Source organism: Oncorhynchus nerka, linkage group LG7, assembly GCF_034236695.1.
Source record: "Oncorhynchus nerka isolate Pitt River linkage group LG7, Oner_Uvic_2.0, whole genome shotgun sequence".
Classification (NCBI taxonomy): domain Eukaryota; kingdom Metazoa; phylum Chordata; class Actinopteri; order Salmoniformes; family Salmonidae; genus Oncorhynchus; species Oncorhynchus nerka.
Genome location: NC_088402.1, coordinates 46,313,569 through 46,336,535, shown reverse-complemented (window position 1 = coordinate 46,336,535; position 22,967 = coordinate 46,313,569). Strand labels below are relative to the sequence as shown.

Below are 22,967 nucleotides of genomic sequence, written 5' to 3'. Positions count from 1 at the left end.
ACCTGATGGAGTCTGCAAAAGACCTGAGACTGGGACGGAGATTTGTCTTCCAACAAGACAATGATCCAAAACATAAAGCAAAATCTACAATGGAATGGTTCAAAAATAAACATATCCCGGTGTTAGAATGGCCAAGTCAAAGTCCAGACCTGAATCCAATCGAGAATCTGTGGAAAGAACTGAAAACTGCTGTTCACAAATGCTCTCCATCCAACCTCACTGAGCTCGAGCTGTTTTGCAAGGAGGAATGGGAAAATATTTCAGTCTCTCGATGTGCAAAACTGATAGAGACATACCCCAAGCGACTTACAGCTGTAATCGCAGCAAAAGGTGGCGCTACAAAGTATTAACTTAAGGGGGCTGAATAATTTTGCACGCCCAATTTTTCAGTTTTTGATTTTTAAAAAGTTGAAATAAAAAAGTTTGAAACTTGTTGTTGATTCTTCACAAAAAATGCAGTTTTATATCTTTATGTTTGAAGCCTGAAATTGGCAAAACTTCATGATTGCACTGTATCCTATTCATTAACAATTTTCTTTTCAGACTGGGATTTTCTTTCTATCGTGACAAATATTTTAATTTTTCAGCCAATGTCTTCACACATCACAAAAGTGAAAACAGGATTACTTGGGGTTTCTTCATCGCCTCATCGCTCAGTGGCGAGATCAAAGTTTCGAGGGACATTTAGGAGTCTAGACTAGATGAGACTTCTTTGGTGTGAAAGAAGTGGCGAAAACAAACACCTGGCTACTGAGTGGTATTGTACCTGCTCTCCATCTCACTCAAGGTTCCTCAGCACTTGAGACACATTTGAATTAGAAAAGCTTCAGCATACAAATCTCCCTCCTGGTTTTGACCCTTGTCTGTCCTGACTCTGAGCCCGCCCGCCTGCCGACATGTACCTTTGCCCCCCTCTGGATTTACCGACCTCTACCTTACCCTGACACTGAGCCCGCCTGCCGACCTGTACCTTTGCCCCCCCTCTGGATTTACCGACCTCTACCTTACCCTGACACTGAGCCCGCCTGCCGACCTGTACCTTTGCCCCCCTCTGGATTTACCGACCTCTACCTTACCCTGACACTGAGCCCGCCTGCCGACCTGTACCTTTGCCCCCTCTGGATTTACCGACCTCTACCTTACCCTGACTCTGAGCCCGCCCGCCTGCCGACCTGTACCTTTGCCCCCCTCTGGATTTACCGACCTCTACCTTACCCTGACACTGAGCCCGCCTGCCGACCTGTACCTTTACCTCCTCTGGATTTACCGACCTCTACCTTACCCTGACACTGAGCCCGCCTGCCGACCTGTACCTTTGCCCCCCTCTGGATTTACCGACCTCTACCTTACCCTGACACTGAGCCTGCTTGCCACCTGATACTGTTGCCCCACCTCTGGATTTACCGACCTCTACCTTACCCTGACACTGAGCCTGCTTGCCACCTGATACTGTTGCCCCACCTCTGGATTTACCGACCTCTACCTTACCCTGACACTGAGCCTGCTTGCCACCTGATACTGTTGCCCCACCTCTGGATTTCTGACCTCTGCCTGCCTTGACCTGTGTGTTCCCTGTCCCTGTTGTAACATTAAACTATTGTTTATTCAACATGGTCTGCATCTGGGTCTTATCTTCATACCTGATAGTTGAACCCCCTGTGCTGCTATAACAGCCTCCACTCCTTCTGGGAAGGCTTTCCACTAGATGTTGGAACATTTCTGCGGGGACTTGCTTTACATTCAGCCCCAAGAGCATTAGTGAGGTCGGGCACTGTTGGGCGATTAGGCCTGGCTCGCAGTCGGCGTTCCAATTCATCCCGATGGGGTTAAGGTCAGGGCTCTGTGCAGGGTCTTACCCAAACTATTGCCACAAAGCTGAAAGCACAGAATCGTCTAGAATGTCATTGTATGCTGTAGCGTTAAGATTTCCCTTCACTGGAACTAAGGGGCCTAGCTCGAACCATGAAAAACGGCCCCAGACCATTGTTCCTCCTCCACCAAAATGGCACTGCACATAGTGATCTTAGGCTTGTGTGCGGCAGTTTGGCCATGAAAACCCATTTCATGAAGCTCCCTACGAACAATTATTGTGCTGACGTTGTTTCCAGAGGCAGTTTGGAACTTGGTAGTGAGTGTTGCAGCCGAGGACAGGTGATTTTTAAGCACTACGTGCTTCAGTACTCGACGCTCCCGTTCTGTGTGGTTTACCACTTCGCGGCCGAACCAACGTTTCTACTTCCCAATAACAGCACTTACAGTTGACTGGGCAGTTCTAGCAGGGCAGAAATTTGATGAACTGACTTGTTGGAAAGGTGGCATCCTATGTCGATGGCACGCTGAAAGTCACTGAGCTCTTCAGTACACACCATTCTACTGCCAATGTTTGGCACTCTCATGGCTGTGTGCTCTATTTTGTACACCTGTTAGCAATGGGTGTGGCTGAAATAGCAGAATCCACAAATTTGAATGCGAGTCCACATACTCTTGGCCATGGAGTGTACTTACGGCTCTATTTTAACAAACCTAATGCAATGGTAAATCTTAATACTGGAGGTAGAGCTGTAGGTTTGGGGATGTGTCAAATATTTTTTTCTATTTTCACAACCACAATTATGGACGCAGTAGCTGGCGGTGGCGCAAAAGGCCTGTGTTTTGATAAATAAATCAATTGGAGGTGTGACGAGGGCTTGGCCCCTCGCTGGTCAATCAACACGTTTCATGGCTTAATACAGCATGCTGTTGTCTCAAGTTTTGTAGGTTATTGACAGTCTTTGCGTTGTCATCTCCAATTCGGTTGGGGACACAATATTCTCATCCTAGTCCACTGTGGATTGATACTACAGTTTGCTCAATATGTTTGGAGTGTTCACAGTCAACATTGTAGAAATTCTCTTGGTTGTTGGTGCAGTGGGGGGGTTCTTGGGGGTGGGGAATGGAATTGATTGAAATATTTATTTTTCTTCTTGAGGGAGACTGTGGGAGGGGTCTCGAATGTTTGAGGGACAACTATTTGGGAACTGTGGGGGGGATCTTGGAGGACTGGGTTCACGTTTTTTGGCCTGGTGGGAGATCTGTCAATGTGCCCTTGAGCAGGGCATTGACCCTGGATGCTTCTGTGTGTCGCTCTGAATGGGAGGCTGTTGGATGACTGGTATGGTGTAGCTGTTGAGAGGCTTCAGTGCAAGTATATTGTATGTTTCGGATATTCCATTTTAAAAACAATCTAATTGGCTTCAATGAGTATAGGCCTACATGTCTGTACGAATCGCACTTCTCCTCAAATACAATACAATTTACTGGAGCCAAGTATTTTTATGTGTGAAGTAAATTATCAATTAGCAAGACATAGCCAAGGACTGAATAATTTGAATATGTTTGGTAACCAGACGAGGTATAATTTGAAAATGGGATGGATACAAGCTGAATGGAGTTTACATTGCATGTAGGCATATGTGAATTGTAAAAAATGCAAACGCATGACAGCAGATGCCTCAAGAGTAGACCATTTAGAAACATTTTATGGATAGGCTGCTTGGCTAATGAATGGCCATGATAAGAAACACAACCAACGCATTGCTGTTGAAACAGCTTTCGTTATAAACTCAGCAAAAAAATAAACATCCTGTCAATATCAACCACGTTTATTTTCAGCAAACTTAACGTGTAAATATTTGTATGAACATAACAAGATTCAACAACTGAGACATAAACTGAACAAGAAATTGAATAATGTGTCCCTGAACAAACGGGGGGGTCTTTCTGTGAGATGTTACCCCACTCTTCCACCAAGGCACCTGCAAGTTCCCGGACATTTCTGGGGGGAATGGCCCTAGCCCTCACCCTCCAATCCAACAGGTCCCAGACGTGCTCAATGGGATTGAGATCCGGTCTCTTCGCTGGCCATGGCAGAACACTGACTTGCAGGAAATCATGCACAGAACAAGCAGTATGGCTGGTGGCATTGTCATGCTGTAGGGTTGTTGCCGGTGATGTCTGGTGAGGACCTGCCTTACAACAGGCGTAGGCCCTCAGTCCAGCCTCTCTCAGCCTATTGTGGACAGTCTGAGCATGCCTAAGGTACATTCACACAGATGGGACCCTGGGCATCTTTCTTTTGGTGTTTTTCAGAGTCAGTAGAAAGGCCTCTTTAGTGTCCTACGTTTTCATAACTGTGACCTTAATTGCCTACCGTCTGTAAGCTGTTAGTTTCTTAGCGACTGTTCCACAGGTGCATGTTCATTAACTGTTTATGGTTCATTAAACATGGGAAGCATGGGAAACAGTGTTAAAACCCTTTACAATGAAGATCTGTTATTTGGATTTTAACTAATTGTATTTTAATGACAGGGTTCTGAAAATGGGACTTTATTTTTTTGCTGAGTTTAGCAGGCCTAGGGTGAGGGTAGCTTACCGAGGGCTTGTTTTTTAATCACATGAAACGGAGAACAAGCAAATGTTACAGGAAAATAACAAATATTTCTAATTAGGGTCACCTCCATCAGCTCATCTCACATTCCATGACGGGTATATTGACATGTAGCCTACATGGAGGGTGTTTTACACACACCCAAAATAATAACAGGAGCTGGCTAAAATAATATACAGAAATGTACATTTTTGCTGCTCCCAAACTTGATCTTGCAAGGTAGCTTTGGTGATTATGATTTATTTCAAAGCGGTCTTAAGAGCCAAACCTTTTAAAATCATATCAAATCCAATTGTATTTGTTGCATACACATGTTTAGCAGATGTTATTGTGGGTGTAGCAAAATGCTTGTGTTCCTAGCTCCAGCAGTGCAGTAATATCTAACAATTCCCAACAATACACAAAGATCTAAAAGTAAAAGACTTAAGAAATATATAAATATTAGGACAAGCAAAGTTGGAGTCCGCAGTATAAACATACAGCACCAGTCAAAAGTTTGGACATAACTAATCATGGAGGAGGTGTGATGGTGTGGGGGTGCTTTGCTGGTGACACGGTCTGTGATTTATTTAGAATTCAAATCACACCTAACCAGCATGGCTACCACAGCATTCTGCAGCGATTCGCAATCCCATCTGATTTGCGCTTAGTGGGACTATCATTTGTTTTTCTACAAGATAATGACCCAACACATCTCCAGGCTGTGAAAGGGCTATTTGACCAAGAAAAAGAGTGATGGAGTGCTGCATCAGATGACCTGGCCTCCACAATCACCTGACCTCAACCCAACTGAGATGGTTTGGGATGAGTTGGACCGCAGAGTGAAGGAAAAGCAGTAAACAAGTGCTCAGCATAAGTGGGAACTCCTTCAAGACTGTTGGAAAAGCATTCCAGGTGAAGCTGGTTGAGAGAATGCCAAGAGTGTACAAAGCTGTCATCAAGGCAAAAGGTGGCTACTTTGAACAAATCCATGTGTTATTTCATAGTTTTGATGTCTTCACTATTATTCTACAATGTAGAAAACAATACAAATAAAGAAAAACCCTTGAATGAGTAGGTGTGTCCAAACTTTTGATGGTAATGTATATGACATGCCAGCAACAAACACTGACACTACATATCCAAGTATATCGAACCAAATGATGAAAAACAAGAATTGTACTTCTGAATTCTGTAAAGTCCATGTGGAAGAGGTGAATTTTTTGTTGTTGTTGTCTATCAACAATAACAAGCCACCAGAGTCTGGCAATCTGGATAGAAATTTACTGAGGATAATAGCAGACGATATTGCCACTCCTATTTGCCACATCTTACACAAATGACTGATGATTGGCTGAGAGACATTGATGATAAAATGATTGTGGGGGCTGTCTTGTTTGACTTCAGTGCAGCTTTTGACATTATCAATAATAGTCTGCTGCTGGAAAAACTTATGTGTTATGGCTTTACACCCCCTGCTTTTATGTGGATAAAGAGTTACTTGTCTAACAGAACACAGAGGGTGTTCTTTAATGGAAGCCTATCAAGTATAATTCCGTTAGAATCAGGAATTCCCCAGAGTAGCTGTTTAGGCCCCTTGCTTTCTTAAATTTGTACTAATGACACACCACTGACTTTGAGTAAAGCCAGAGTGTCTGTGTATGCGGATGAATCAACACTATACGCATTAACTACTACAACGACTGAAATGACTGCAACACTCAACAAAGAGCTGCAGTTAGTTTCAGAGTAGGTGTCAAGGAATAAATATTTCCTAAATATTTCTAAAACTAAAAGCATTGTATTTCGAACAAAAACACTCACTAAACCTCGACTAAATCTTGTAATACATAATGTGTAAATTGAGCAATTTGAGTTGACTAAACTGCTTGGAGTAACTGTCATGGTCAAAACATATTGATGCAGTAGTAGCTAAGATGGGGAGAAGTCTGTTCATAATAAAGAAATACTCTGCCTTCTTAACAACACTATCAACAAGGCAGGTCCCACAGGTCCTAGTTTTGTCGCATCACAGAACAGGCTCAGAACAGGGACACACGGCTGGCCCTTGGATGTACACAGAGAGCTAATATTAATAATATGCATGTCCATCTCCCCTGATTGGTAGTGGAGGAGAGATTGTCTTCATCATTACTTTTATTTATGAGAGGTATTGACATGTTGAATGCACCGAGCTGTCTGTCTAAACTACTGGCACACAGCTCGGACACCCATGCATACCCCACAAGACATGCCACAAGAGGTCTCTTCACAGTCCCCAAGTCCAGAACAGACTATGGGAGGCACAGTACTACATAGAGCCATGACTACATGGAACTCTATTCCACATCAAGTAACTGACGCAAGCAGTAGAATTTGATTTTAAAAACTGATTAAAAAACACCTTATGGAACAGTGGGGACTGTGAAGCAACACAAACATTGGCACATACACACACACAACCCTAATTACACACAGATTTAGTACTGTAGATATGTGGTAGTGGTGGAGTAGAGGCCTGAGGGCACACAGTGTGTTGTGAAATCTGTGAACGTATTGTAATGTTTTTAAAATGGTATAAACTGCCTTAATTTTGCTGGACCCCAGGAAGAGTTGCAGCCGCTTTGGCAGCAGCTAATGAGGATCCATAATAAATACAAATACAAATAGTGTGATGGGATGTATAGACATTATAGACATTATGGACAGAACAGTATGTGGATAGAATATTTAGTATATCTGTAGGATACGTAGGATAGCATTTTATATATACAGCAATAGTTGAATAGGATGGCATTGACTAGAATACAGTATAAACATATGAAATTAATAAAACAGTCATAAACATTATTAAAATGACAAGTGTTCCATTTATAAAGTTACTATGATTCCATGTCAATATACATAGGGCAGCAGCATCTAAGGTGCAGGTTTGAGAAACCGGATGTAGCCGGCTAGTGACAGTGACTAAGTTCAGGGCAGGGTCCTGGGTGGATACCGGCTAGTGATGGCTATTTAACAGTCTGATGGCCTTGAGATAGAAGCGGTTTTCCAGTCTCTTTAGTCCCAGCTTTGACACACTTGTACTGACCTCACCTTCTGGATGATAGCGAGGTGAACAGGCCATGGTGGTTGATGTCCTTGATGATCTTTTTGGGTGCTGTAGGTCCTGGAGGGCAGGCAGTGTGACCGCGGTGATGCGTTGGTCAGACCGCACCACACTCTGGAGAGCCCTGCAGTTGCGGCCGGTGCAGTTTCCGTACCAGGCGGTGATACAGCCCGACAGGATGCTCTCAATGGTGCATTTGTACAAGTTTGTGAGTGTCTAAGGGGCCAAGCCAAATTTATTCAGCCTCCTGAGGTTGAAGATGCACTGTTTAACCTTCTTCACCACGCTGTCTGTGTGGGTGGACCATTTCAGATTGCCACTGATGTTTACGCCGAGGAACTTGAAGCTTTTCACCTTTTCCACTGTGGCCCTGTTGATATGGATTGGGCGTGCTCCCTCTGCTGTCTCCTGTAGTCCCCGATTAAACTCTTGGGGCCCCTGTGTTGAGGATCAGAGTAGTGGAGGTGTTGTTTCCTACCTTCGTCACCTGGAGGTGGCCCGTCAGGAAGTCCAGGACCAAGTTGCACAGGGTCGGGTTCAGACCCAGGGCCCCAAGCTTATTGATGAGCTTGGAGGGTAGTATGATGTTGAAGGCTGAGCTGTAGTCAGTGAACAGCATTCTTACATAGGTATTCCTCTTGTCCAGATGGGATAGGGCATTGTGCAGTGTGATGGCGATTGCATCGTCTATGGATATATTGGGGCAGTATGCAAATTACAGTAGGTCTAGGGTGTCAGGCAAGGTGGAGGTGATATGATCCTTAACTAGCCTCTCAAAGCACTTCATGATGACAGAAGTGAGTGCTATGGGTTGATAGTCATTTAGTTCAGTTACTTTTGCTTTCTTGGGTACAGGAACAATGGTGGACATCTTGAAGTAAATGGGGACAGCAGACTGGGAAAGGGAAAGATTGAATATGTCTGTAAATACTCGAGCCAGCTGGTCTGCGCATGCTCTGAGGACGAGGGTAGGGATGCCATCTGTGCCGGCAGCCCTGCGAGGGTTAACACGCTTAAATGCCTTACTCACTTCAACGACGGAGAAGGAGAGCCCATAGTCCTCGGGACCAGCCGGCGTTGGTGGTACTATGTAATCATCAAAGTGGCCGGAGAAGGTGTTTAGCTTGTCCAGGAGCAAGACGTTGGTGTCCGCGATGTGGCTGGTTTTCCCTTTGTAATCTGTGAATATCTGGAGTCCCTGCCACATACGTCTCATGTCTGAGCAGCTGAATTTCAAATTCACCTTGTCAGTCACCTTGCCATGGTTAAATGCGGTGGTTCGCGCTTTCAGTTTTGCGTGAATGCTGCCATCAATCCACGGTTATTGGTTTGGATAGATTTTAAAGTCACCGTGGGAACAACATCCCTTATACACTTCCTGATGAATTCAGTCACCGTGCCAGTGTATACGTCAAAGTTATTATCAGATGCAACCTGGAACATATCCTAGTCCGCCTCATCAAAACAATCTGGAAGCATGGATTCCGATTGGTCAGACCAGCGTTGAATAGACCTTAGCACGGGTACTTCCTGTTTTGAGTTTCTGCCTATAGGAAGGGATTTTTATTGATAGTTTTGACTACTTGGCGAATGTATTGGGCAGGACAAAATAAAATAATTGAGAGGAGGAGAGGCTATGCTTGGTTTTTAATCAAATTAAATTAAATGGGAACAAACATTTGTTTTTTGTGTTTCTAAACATGAAGTTTGGGTTGCACAAAAAGCACATCTCTCTTGTTCCATGCGCATATGGGCACCATGCATCACGGTTGGATAGGCTGCACTTCCACTGTCAAAATCAATGCCATAACTAACCGCGTTACCAATAAGATCAGCTTTTGGTTGGTCTTAAATATCCCCACCAGCGCTGCCTGAAATTGGAACTTTGGCACACGTTTTTAAGCACACACCAGATATTGTGCCACCGTTCCCATCTTAGCGCAAGCGAGCTCATGTAATACAAGTAAATTACCAATCCTGGTGCAAGTATTAGAAAATAGCAGAGCGGCGGTCGAAATCACTAACGAGCGTTCATTTTACAATTAGCGCTGGCCTGACGCCAGTGGAAAAATACAACTTTTGACCAGGTCCAAACACGATTTCAGAAAATGAACTGCAATTGTTAAAGGAACTGGTTGACTTCGTATTTTAGCTAGCTAGGTCTTTTTTAATTTATCTCAATTCAAGTCAAATTTGATTGGTCACATACACATGGTTAGCAGATGTTAATGTGAGTGTAGCGAAATGCTTGTGCTTCTAGTTCCAACAGTGCAGTAATTTCTAACAAGTAATCTAACAATTCCCCAAACAACTACCTAATACACACAAATCTAAAGGGGTGAATGAGAATATGTACATATACGTATATGGATGAGCTATGGCCGAGCGGCATAGGTAAGGTGCAGTAGATGGTATAAAATACAGTATATACTGTACATGTGGTATGAGTAATGTAAACATTATTAAAGTGGCATTATTTAAAGCGGCATTGTTTAAAGTGACTAGTGATCCATTTATTAAAGTGTCCAGTGATTGGGTCTCAATAGAGTATATGCATGTGATATGAGTAATGTAAGATATGTAAACATTAATAAAGTGGCATTATTTAAAGTGCCATTGTTTAAAGTGAGTTAGTGATTGCTGTTTAGCAGTCTAATGACCTTGTCTACCTTTAGCAGTCTAATGACCGTTTAAAGTGAGTTAGTGATTGCTGTTTAGCAGTCTAATGACCTTGAGATAGAAGCTGTTTCACAATCTCTCGGTCCCAGCTTTGATGCACCTGTACTGACCTCGCCTTCTGAATGATAGCAGTGTGAACAGGCAGTGTCTCGGGGGGTTGTTATCCTTGATTATCTTTTTGGGCTTCCTGTGACATCAGGTGCAGTAGGTGTTATGGAGGGCAGGTAGTTTGCCCCCCCGGTGATGCGTTGTGCAGACTGCACCACCCAGCACCAGCCTTGCGGTTGAGGGCTGTGCAGTTGCCGTACCAGGCTGTGATACAGCCTGACAGGATGCTCACGATTGTGCATCTGTAAAAGTTTGTCTGGGTTTTGGGTGACAGGCCAAATTTCTTCAGCCTCCTGAGGTTGAAGAGGCGCTGTTACGCCTTCTTCACCACACTGTCTGTGTGGGTGGACCATTTCAGCTTGTCTGTGATGTGTACGCCTAGGAACTTAAAACTTTCCACCTTCTCGGTGATCTGATCCCTTCGATGTGGATAGAGGGGTGCTCCCTCTGCGGTTTCCTGAAGTCCACAATCATCTCCTTTGTTTTGTTGACCTTGAGTGAGAGATTGTTTTCCTGACACCACACTCCGAGTGCCCTCACATCCTCTCTGTAGGCTGTCTCGCTGTTGTTGGTATTGATGTTGTTTCGTCTGCAAACTTGATTGAGTTGGGGGCTGAGCACACACCCTTGTGGGGCCCCAGTGTTGAGGGTCAGTGAAGTGCATATGTTGTTTCCTACCTTCATCACCTGGGGGCGGCCCATCAGAAAGTCCCTGACCCAGTTGCACAGGGAGGGGTTGAGACCCAAGGCCACCAGCTTGATGATGAGCTTGGAGGGCGCTATGGTGTTGAATGCTGAGCAGTAGTCAATGAACAGCCTTCTTACATAGGTATTCTATTTGCTCAGACGGGATAGGGCAGTGTGCAGTGTGATGGCGATTGCGTTATCTGTGTACCTGTTGGGGCGGTATGCATACGGGTGGGTCTAGGGTGGCGGTGATATGATTGATCCTTGACTAGCCTCTCAAAGCACTTCAGGATGAAAGAAGTGAGTGCTACGGGGCAGTAGTCATTTAGTTCAGTTATCTTTGCCTTCTTGGGTACAGGGACAATGTTAGCCATCTTTAAGCATATGGGACAACAGACTGGGATAGGGAGTGATTAAATATGTCCGTAAACACACCAGCCAGCTGGTCTGTGCATGCTCTGGGGACGCAGCTAGGGATGCCATCTGGGCCAGCAGCCTTGCAATGGTTAACAAGTTTAAATGTTTTACTCACGTCAGCCACTAAGAAGAAGGGGGGGGATGAAGTCTTTGTTTGCGAGCCGCGATGGTGGCACTGTATTATCCTCAAAGCTGGCAAAGAATGTGTTTAGTTTGTCCGGAGGCATGACTTCGGTATCCGTGACGTGGCTGTTTATGTAGTCCGTGATTTCCTGTAGACCCACATACGTCTCGTGTCTGAGCTGTTGAATTACGACTCCACCTTGTCCCTGTACCGGCATTTTGCTTGTTTGATTACCTTGCGGAGGGAATAACTACACTGTTTATATTAAGCCATATTCCCAGACGCCTTTCCATGCACTAAGAACATGTCCATTTTTAAAGGAACTGGTTGACTTATACACAGAAGATATACACAGAAGTATATATTTTTAAACCTGCATATTTAGCTAAAAGAAATCCAGGTTAGCAGGCAATATTAACCAGGTGAAATTGTGTCACTTCTCTTGCGTTCATTGCACGCAGAGTCAGGGTAAGAGTCAGGGTATATGCAACAGTTTGGGCCGCCTGGCTCATTGCAAACTAATTTGCCAGAATTTTATGTAATTATGACATAACATTGAAGGTTGTGCAATGTAACAGGAATATTTAGACTGATGGATGACACCCGTTAGATAAAATACGGAACGGTTCCGTATTTCACTGAAAAAATAGACGTCTTGTTTTAGTGATGATAGTTTCCAGATTCAACCATATTAATGACCTAAGGCTCTCATTTCTGTGTGTTATTATGTTATAATTAAGTCTATGATTTGATAGAGCAGTCTGACTGAGCAATGGTAGGCACCAGCAGGCTCGTAAGCATTCATTCAAACAGCACTTTTGTGCGTTTTGCCAGCAGCTCTGCTGTTTATGACTTCAAGAATATCAACTCCCGAGATTAGGCTGGTGTAACGATGTGATGTGAAATGGCTAGCTAGTTGGCGGGGTGCGTGCTAATAGCGTTTCAAACGTCACTGGCTCTGAGACTTGGAGTAGTTGTTCCCCTTGCTCTGCATGGGTAACGCTGCTTCGAGGGTGGCTGTTGTCGTTGTGTTCCTGGTTCGAGCCCAGGTAGGAGCGAGGAGAGGTACGAAAGCTATACTGTTACACTGGCAAAACTAAAGTGCCTATAAGAACATCCAATAGTCAAAGGTTAATGAAATACAAATGGTATTGAGAGAAATAGTCCTATAATTCCTATAATAACTACAACCTAAAACTTCCTACCTGGGAATATTGAAGACTCATGTTAAAAGGAACCACCAGCTTTCATATGTTCTCATGTTCTGAGCAAGGAACTTAAACGTTAGCTTTCTTACATGGCACATATTGCACTTTTACTTTCTCCAACACTTTGTTTTGGCATTATTTAAACCAAATTGAACATGTTTCATTATTTATTTGAGGCTAAATTGATTTTATTGATGTATTATATTAAGTTAAAATAAGTGTTTATTCAGTATTGTTGTAATTGTCATTATTAAAAATACATTGTAAAAATCGGCCGATTAATCGGCATCGGCTTTTTTGGCCTCCAATAATCGGTATCGGTGTTGAAAAATCATAATCGGTCGACCTCTAATCACTGTAGATCATATTATTTTGCTATTAAGCTTTTGTGGGAGAACAACCTTAATTCAATTGTTCTAATGGTAAATCAATGGGTCGATCGGTTCAGAGCTCAAAATGGCTGACCAAGTGATCCTCCTCACTGCTGGATGTTTGAGGAAAAACTTGACCGATAGGGCACTTCTATTCACATTCACATGACTGAAGTATGATGGATGATTTGTGTTGGTTCATTTTCATTGAATATATTAAAATATCTCCTTACCTTTCAGGTCTTGGGCTATATGGAATGGGAGTGGCTATGTTGGGTGCGTAGGTCAGATCTGAAAAAGAGAAACAAACATCCTGACTATAAGTTAAGGTTCACAATTTTTTGTAATGTCTTTTGTTATTTTAAAAACGTCCCATTCTAATGATGTATGCTTCTACACCTGAAGAAAGGTAGCCTCTGTCTTCTCTATATTTGTCTTTGCTTGTCTGTAAGGCTGCCTGTTGTTTTTACAGTACATCCACCTGTCTGTTCCCAGTATGTCTATGTTATATATGAATGTCCACTTCAAATCAAATCAAATGTTATTTGTCACATGTGCCAAATACAACCTTACAGTGAAATGTTTACTTACAAGCCCTTAACCAACAATGCTTTAAGAAGTTAATAAAAAGAGTGTTAAGTAAAAAATAGAAAATAAAGTAACAAATAATTAAACTGCAGCAGTAAAATAACTAGGGATGCACGATATATTTGTGAACATATCGGAATCCGCCGATTTTAGCTACAAATTCCAACATCGGTATCAGCCGATGTCTAATTTAACCCCCCGATGTGCAAAACCTATATGACGTACAGGTACATGACGTAATGACGCCACGTAAAATTTGGCGCTATACCTGCAACACAGCATTCCTAAACTAGCCCACAATGTAATTTGAAAGAGTAACAACAGCGAGACAACTCAAAGGCGAAATCCATTAAAGGCAAGATAATGGAATTCGTTACCCTTGACAATCAATTGTTCTCTGTCGTGGGTGATGTTGACTTTCGCCGACTGGTCGAGCACCGTACAAACTACCAAGTGCGCTGTTTTTCAGATGTTGTCCTACCGGAGTTACACAATAATAGTGTCACTGCTATTAGATTCACGACATACAGTGGGGCAAAAAAGTATTTAGTCAGCCACCAATTGTTCAAGTTCTCCCACTTAAAAAGATGAGATAGGCCTGTAATTTTCATCATAGGTACACTTCAACTATGACAGACAAAATGAGAAAAACAAATCCAGAAAATCACATTGTAGGATAAATACCCTTTGTTGGCAATGACAGAGGTCAAACATTTTTTGTAAGTCTTCACAAGGTTTTCACACACTGTTGCTGGTATTTTGGCCCATTCCTCCATGCAGATCTCCTCTAGAGCAGTGATGTTTTGGGGCTGTTGCTGGGCAACACGGACTTTCAACTCCCTCCAAAGATTTTCTATGGGGTTGAGATCTGGAGACTGGCTAGGCCACTCCAGGACCTTGAAATGCTTCTTACGAAGCCACTCCTTCGTTTCCCGGGCGGTGTGTTTGGGATCATTGTCATGCTGAAAGACCCAGTCACGTTTCATCTTCAATGCCCTTGCTGATGGAAGGAGGTTTTCACTCAAAATCTCACGATACATGGCCCCATTCATTCTTTCCTGCAGTCGTCCTGGTCCCTTTGCAGAAAAACAGCCCCAAAGCATGATGTTTCCACCCCCATGCTACACAGTAGGTATGGTGTTCTTTGGATGCAACTCAGCATTCTTTGTCCTCCAAACACGAAGAGTTAAGTTTTTACCAAAAAGTTCTATTTTGGTTTCATCTGACCATATGACATTCTCCCAATCTTCTTCTGGATCATCAAAATGCTCTCTAGCAGACTTCAGACGGGCCTGGACATGTACTGGCTTAAGCAGAGGGACACGTCTGACCACACGGGGTGAGATCTTGCGTGGAGCCCCAGATCGAGGGAGATTATCAGTGGTCTTGTATGTCTTCCATTTCCTAATAATTGCTCCCACAGTTGATTTCTTCAAACCAAGCTGCTTACCTATTGCAGATTCAGTCTTCCCAGCCTGGTGCAGGTCTACAATTTTGTTTCTGGTGTCCTTTGACAGCTCTTTGGTCTTGGCCATAGTGGAGTTTGGAGTGTGACTGTTTGAGGTTGTGGACAGGTGTCTTTTATACTGATAACAAGTTCAAACAGGTGCCATTAACACAGGTAACGAGTGGAGGACAGAGGAGCCTCTTAAAGAGGAAGTTACAGGTCTGTGAGAGCCAGATATCTTGCTTGTTTGTAGGTGACCAAATACTTATTTTCCACCATCATTTGCAAATAAATTAATAAAAAATCCTACAATGTGATTTTCTTTCTCATTTTGTCTGTCATAGTTGAAGTGTACCTATAATGAAAATTACAGGCCTCTCTCATCTTTTTAAGTGGGAGAACTTGCACAATTGGTGGCTGACTAAATACTTTTTTGCCCCACTGTACATACTATGGAATACCGTTTGGGTCTTTGCCTGTCAAAAAAAGATACAGTAGCACTGTCAAAGCTGTACAAAAAAATTATGCAAACAAGCAAACACCGGCCACTAACGATGTGTTTACAATACCGCGTTGGTAATAAAGCATAATTTGTTAGACTACAACTTCTGGGGTAGCTAGCTTTAGCTTGGTACCTAGCTAGCACCAATACAACCAGCCTGAAAACAATGACCAGTAGAACCTGCAGTCATTTTCATTATTCTTAGCAATGATTTAGGAATCCATGTGAGTAGGTATTAGCTAGGTTGCCACTTGTTGGTCGCCTATCGAAATTGAACTTCAGTTCATGAAAATAAATAGCTAGCCAGCTACTTAACCCTGTTGCCCAAAGCTAAAGTTATAAGCAGCCAGCTAGCTTCATCTGGCTAGTGAGGCTCGATCGCCCCGGGTTATGTGTTGTGAAGCTAGCCACAATAAGGATTAGGCACAATAGTGGAATTTGCAGTTTGCCTTCAAAATAACAGTATGTCATTGACAGTAATGCAAATTAATACAAATAGTAGAATTATGCCATTTTTATTTTGAAGGCTAACCGCAAAGTCCACTATTGTGGCTAATCCTTATTGTGGCTAGCTTCACATAGATGGGTCTGGCCACCATTAATCAAATAAGAACTGTCTTTAAAAATAGGGTTATTGAGGCCTCCCGGGTGGCACAGTGGTTGTAGCGATGAGACAAGATAGTAGCACCAAACAATTGGATACCACGAAATTGGGGAGAAAACGGGGTAAAAAAAAAATATATATATATATATATAATATAAAATAAAATGGGTTATTTTAGATGACACCTAGATTGTTGTTTTGCTATGTTTTTGGGGAAGAACATTATTTGCATGTTTGTTTCAGTGTTAGAAGTAATTTAGCTCGTCTGGTAGGCTTGTGTCACTGGGCAGCTTGCGGCTGTGCTTCCCTTTGTAGTCTGTAATATCGCAAGCCCTGCCACATCCGACGAGCTTCAGACACGATTCAATCTTAGTCCTGTATTGAAGCTTTGCCTGTTTGATGGTTCATCAGAGGGCATAGCGGGATTTCTTGAAAGCTTCCGGGTTACAGTCCCGCTCCTTGAAAGCGGCAACTCTACCCTTTAGCTCAGTGGGGATGTTGTTTGTAATCGATGGCTTGTGGTTGGGGTATGTACAGTATATATCATCAATGACCAGTGTATGTGTCATGTATTGTCATGTTATGTCTTGTTCCTGTTCTTTCTCTTCACTTCGTTTCCCCCTGCTGGTCGTATTAGGTTACCTTCTCTCCCTTTCCTTCCCCCAGCTGTTCCTCATCTCCTCTAACTACCTCGTTTACTCTCTCCCACCTGTTCCCTTTTTTCCCTCTGATTAGGTCTCTATTTCTCTCTCTGTTTCTGCTTCTGTCTTTGTCAGATTCTCGTTTGCTTCACCCTTGTCCCGTCCTGTCGTAATCTGCCTCTTCATCAGATGCTACGTGTGATCAGGTACCTCTGTCCTCTACAACCCGCGCCTACCCGGAGAGACCAGCAGTCTGTTGCCGCTAACCCTGCTATTCTCCTCTGCTGCTAGAAGGGGACTCTCCTGTAAAGATCAGAGGACTTTATGATTTATTTGTCGCCCTCTCTGCGGGTTGTCTATTTTGTCAACCGATACATCAGAAGAGGATTTATGTCTTCCCTGTGTTTGGACATTAAAAGACTCTGTTTCTGTTAAACCGCTTTTGGGTCCTCACTCACCTGCATAACAGTATGATATATCAACAGATTTCTGTGGGTGAAAATTAACATTCAACCCCTATATATCTCAATGATTCAACCCCATCCACACACACAGCCTGCCTGCCTGCCTTCGAAGTCCTGAGGTCTGCATTGATCCAGTTAATGTATGTGGTTGAATATCATGTTTTATGAATGAGCAACACAACAGACTCACAGAAGAAGAATTGAACCTGTAGAGAGGAACCTTTAGATGCTAAAACAATGTTACACATCGATGGTATACTTATTCCCTATATAGTGCACTACTTTTGACCAGAGCCCCCATATAACCGTCAGCTTTCTATAGGCTAGGCCTATATTTATTTCTCAACTTTCCTAATATTAAGCACATTGCTTTGCTTTACAACAGGAGTACAGCATACTTGGCTGGCATGAAATTTAATCATGGGAAATCGTCCTCCATTCACAATTGAAGTGCGTAGATGACACATGTATAATTGTTCCCCTGCCCCTGTTCCGAGACAGGTGCATGATAATGGTACATTCTAAATCAAAACTAATTTCACACATACAGTATATTATTTAGTAGGCTATATGTAAAGACAAGATTAAATTAAGAACAGTCAGATGGGTGACAATATTAGCCTATCACGTGTGAATGATGTCCAGTGTGTGCAGAAAGGCATAAACAGCACACCCTTTTTTTTTGCAACTTTTTCAAATCATAGTCGTACACCTCATAGGCCTATATTTTTTGATAAGGTGGCCAAATAACTTCTTAAAATTAAGCACATTATTCTGCTTTACAAATGGTGTAGAGCCTAACTGGCATACATAGGTGGTGAGTGAGTTTCAAGTTTGGGGAAGATCATTTTCACCATAAAAATTTACCTTTATGCATAATCGCATTTGTGGTCACTTTTGAGAACAGTGTTTTCCCGCTAATTGATTGCATTTGGGAACATTTGCGCTTATAGCCTACTGCCGCGTGCGCATTGCTGCGCTTATAATGTGAAGAAATAGCCTAATAGTTTATCAACATCTTAAGCTAAACGTTCTGATCTGTTGCATCAGCCTCATTAAACGTGTTTTTCGATGCGAGTGGTTGTATTAATTTGGGATCTATTGTATACCACAACTGTCCCAGAGTATGTTTGGAATATTTATTTCTCGCACAGAAGGACAAGTTGACCAATAGAATAGGTCAACTTTTGTACTATAAAGTGTAGTAGATTGACATAGGCTAGTGTGTTTTCTGTTTGTTAGGCCTACTCATCTTGTTGGCCGAGGAAAAGTAAATGTGGACATTTCTAACATCTTCAATATGAGCCTCGGAATTCCATAATAAATAAGCATTGAGATTTCTGAGAGCCATGTGAATGAGAGCTGCTTCAGAGCAATGCTGCTGGGATAAGGGAATTACAATTATTATATTCAGCCCAAGGACACAATGGCCACTTTGGTCGCAAAAGGCAATAGATTTTTTAGGGGAAATTATGGCCACACAAGGGGGATGCAACTAGGAAATTTGAGGCCTGGTGAGAATATTATTAAGTGCTTGTCAAATTGTGAATGAGAGACTGATGAAGTGTGTGTAGCCTGCACAAGAAACAAAGCAAAGCTCGTGCCTTTCATGCAACTGTTTTCAAATCATCATTAGAGTGAATCACGCACCCTTAGAAAGTATAAAAAATCGAAACATATAGCCCAACGTTTGTATCACAACTAAAGTTGCATAAATATCTCTAAATTAAGCAAATTGGAGGACCTATTTCTTTGTTAACCACTCAACACAGAATAGCCCTCGGAAATCATTTGGAAAAAATGTAATTTCTATTTTATTCAGCTATGTTCAATTGTATTATTCATACAATAAAATAATATCAAATAATGCCACGGAATTCTAAGCAAATGTTGTCTGCTAAATTAACTAGTGTAGCCCACAGCCATATGACATAGCCAGATCAGGGATCAACATCACAGTATGCTATTCTGTTCTTCTGAAATAGACTACATTTTCTTCATATTACGTTTGTTTAGAACTGGCTAAAATAAATAATGGGTTTATTGTGATGTTGTAGGCCATATTAAATAGATTTATTAGACCTACATGGTCCAAAGGCCTGCATCAGTGGCTTGAAGGCTATGCGTGGAAAGCAGGAGATGATAAACGTGTTTATGTTAATTAATGGTAAATTACCGTGAGACCAGCAGTTATTTGCCTGACAATCACTGGCTAACAGAATTTCATGACCGCCACAGCCGCCACTATGTACAGGCATACTCGCAATCGAACACAACAGATAGACACACACACACGCACACACAGGGGCCCCTGCAAATATGTATGTACACCAGTCGCAACTATAGATACCGTAGCACAATCTCAGCCATAGATGCACACCATGCACAAACGCACAGATTGAGATACAGAGAAAGCAGGGAGATAGTTAGTACCTATATAAATCAACCACAGAGTAGGGAGGCAGATAACACAGGGGAGGGAAGAGAGAAAGGAAGAGGGAGAAATAAATATGGCTGATCATGGAGATGGAGAGAAGGTGGGTTTACATACTGGTACTGGACATGCAATACTGGACACACAATACCGTACATATGGACAGATTAGCTGAGGTAGCGCAGATTTGGGCCTTTATCTAGCAACAATAACATAACAATCACATACGTAGTGTGATTCGCCAGTGCCTCACATCAACATCATAATGCTTGAGTTTGGCCTTTACTGCTATAGCCCATAGAAACAAATTGATTAGTGCATAAATAAATAGCAAAAAAACACAGTAAAAAAATAAATCATAAGGAATGCAGTTTTGAAGTGTCTGTCCTATATTCAGGAAATAAACAAAAGTATTCAGACCTCTTCCCCTTTTCCACATTTTGTTACGTTACAGCCTTATTCTAAAATTGATTAAATAAATCAAAATCCTGAGCAACCTACACACAATACCCCATAATGACAAAGTGAAAACAGGCTTTTAGAAATGTTTGCAAATGTATTAGAAATAAAAACAGAAATACCTTATTTACATAAGTATTCAGACCCTATGCTATGAGACTCGAAATTGAGCTCAGGTCCATCCTGTTTCCATTGATCATCCTTGAGATACAACTTGATTGGAGTCCACCTGTGGTAAATTCAATTGATTGGACATGATTTGGAAAGGCATGCACATAAGGTCCCACAGTTGTCAGTGCATGTCAGAGCAAAAATCAAGCCATGAGGTCGAAGGAATTGTCTGTAGAGCTCCGAGACAGGATTGTGTCGAGTCACAGATCTGGGGAAGGGTACCAACATGTTTTGCAGCATTGATGGTCCCCAAGAACACAGTGACCCACATCATTCTTAAATGGAAGAAGTTTGGAAACACCAAGACTCTTCCTAGAGCTGGCCGTCAGGCCAAAGTGAGCAATAGTGGGAGAAGGCCCTTTGGTCAGGGAGGTCACTCTGACAGAGCTCCATAGTTACTCTGTGGAGATGTATTTTATTTTACCTCTATTTAACTAGGCAAGTCAGTTAAGAACAAATTCTTATTTTCAAGCCTAGGAACAGTGGGTTAACTGCCTTGTTCAGGGGCAGAACGACAGATTTTTACCTTGTCAGCTCTGGGATTCGATCTTGCAACCTTTCGGTTACTAGTCCAAAGCTCTAACCACTAGGCTCCCTGCCGCCCCAAGATGGGAGAACCTTCCAGAAGGACAACCATATCTGCAGCACTCCACCAATCAGGCCTTTTATGGTAAAGTGGCCAGACGGAAGCCACTCCTCAGTAAAAGGCACATGACAACCCGCTTGGAGTTTGCCAAAAGGTGCTTCACAAAGTACTGAGTAAAATGTCTGAATACTTATATGTAATATTTTGGTTTATACATTTGCAAAAATGTCTAAAAAACTGTTTTTGCTTTATCATTATGGGGTATTGTGTGTAGATTGATGAGATTTAAAAATATATATTTTTTAGAATAAGGCTGTAATGTAACAAAGTGTGGAAAAAGGGATGGGTCTGAATACTTTCCAAATGCACTGTATTTCAGTCCAAGTCAAGCACTTCCCATACCAAGCCTCTCTCTTTACCAGTAAATATCCCCACATCAAACAAGTCATCCCAGAAATGCAGGAAAGATAATCGAACAAACTTTTAAAAACCATTTCTATCACTTTCAGTGTTTTGGAACCAGCAGTTCATTTACTCAGATTGATGACATCAGACCACATGATGATTTGTGGATATTGTCTTTAGTTACAGGAGGACAGACAGATCAAGGGGTACCCAGATGAATGGATGGAAGATGGGACAGGAAAGGGGAAAAAGATGAGCATATAACGGAAAGAGAGAAATGGCAACCCTATACTTCTAACTTCCAATACCATCGCCATATATTGTAAGACTAAAATAATACAACCTGGTTCTCACCAGCCATGCTGCCATGCCCTTCATGTCTCTCTTAAAGTTGAATTATAACACACATATTTTCGATACACACATTGATATATAACATGAAACGTGATTGGCCCAACCCCACGCATGCACAGGGGGTCACATAAGAGTGACTGGGCCCTCAGAACTGGATGCTCTGAATGCAGCCCCCTCCAAAATCCTAATCTAAATGTGACCAAGGGTAATCCTACAGGGAGAGGCACCGAGGATAGCATATGAGATATGAACCCACGTAACAGAACAGCAGAGGGGGGAGAGTAAGAGAGAGAGGGAGTGCGAGAGCGAGAGAGGGGATAGGATGGGGGATTAGGATCTTAGGTAACATATTTTTCAAGCAAAAAGCAAAAAGTTGAAAAATAGAGCAAGGCGTGAGGAGGGCGGGAGAAAGGAGAATCTAGGAGAAAGAAAGCAATAAAGGATGAGTGTATGAAGAGGAAAAGGATACGAACAGACACACAGAGGCAAGAGAGAGATGGAAGGAATTATAAAACATTTGGACAAGTGAAAGCGCAAAAATATAAAAGTGAACTGAAAGTACCAGCACAGGTTTAGGAGATAAATCCAGTTCTGTCTCTTTTTCTCGTTTTCCCTCGTTTTCCTGCAATTTTGAAGAGTCCTATCCAGACATCCCTCCCTTCTTCTCTCCCCCTACGGGTCCCCCTTCTGTTCTCGCCCTAAAATGTTTCTTGGTAATGCCGGTATTCTCTCTCCTACCTCTCTTGCTCTCCCACAGAACATGCTCTCCATTTTCTCACTCTTTATTTTTGCTGTCCCCTTTCATCTGTGCATTCCGCAAGCATTCTCTTCTTTTCTTCGTCCCCTCTTCCAGAATGGGTATGTGAAGAAATTTGTCGAAGTGGACTGAATACAAAATGAAAGTTAGCGAGCAATTTTTTTTTTTTTAGAAAGAGCAAAAATAATAGCGAGGCGTAAATGCACAAATCAATTAGTAGCATGCAGTCTGATGCATGAACAATCCAGGGCCTGTTTTCAGGGGCACTCTCTCTGCAGAGTAAGGGTGAAGTGGGTCTAGTCTCTCTGTACATGAGGGAAAAACCCAAAGCAAGCAAATAAAAAAGAACAAAAAAAACAAAGCCCTGGGTTTGCTGCGGTCTCAGGCGAAAGTGGATAGTAGAAGCGCGTGAGGGAAGGAGTCAGCCCGGGTGTGTGTGTGTGTGCA

At 42.5% G+C, this 22,967-nt stretch overlaps 1 long non-coding RNA gene across 2 annotated transcripts in view; it reads right to left on the bottom strand.

The window, feature by feature from the left end:
- LOC115131801 (uncharacterized) overlaps positions 1 to 22,967 on the bottom strand; it is a 62,319-nt gene extending 39,352 nt beyond the window's left edge. For both annotated transcript variants that reach the window (XR_003864005.2, XR_003864006.2), the window contains exons 1-2: positions 22,502 to 22,967; positions 13,342 to 13,399 (exon numbers count right to left, since the gene is read on the bottom strand). This is a non-coding gene — a long non-coding RNA (uncharacterized LOC115131801). The remainder of the gene's footprint in view (positions 1 to 13,341; positions 13,400 to 22,501) is intronic.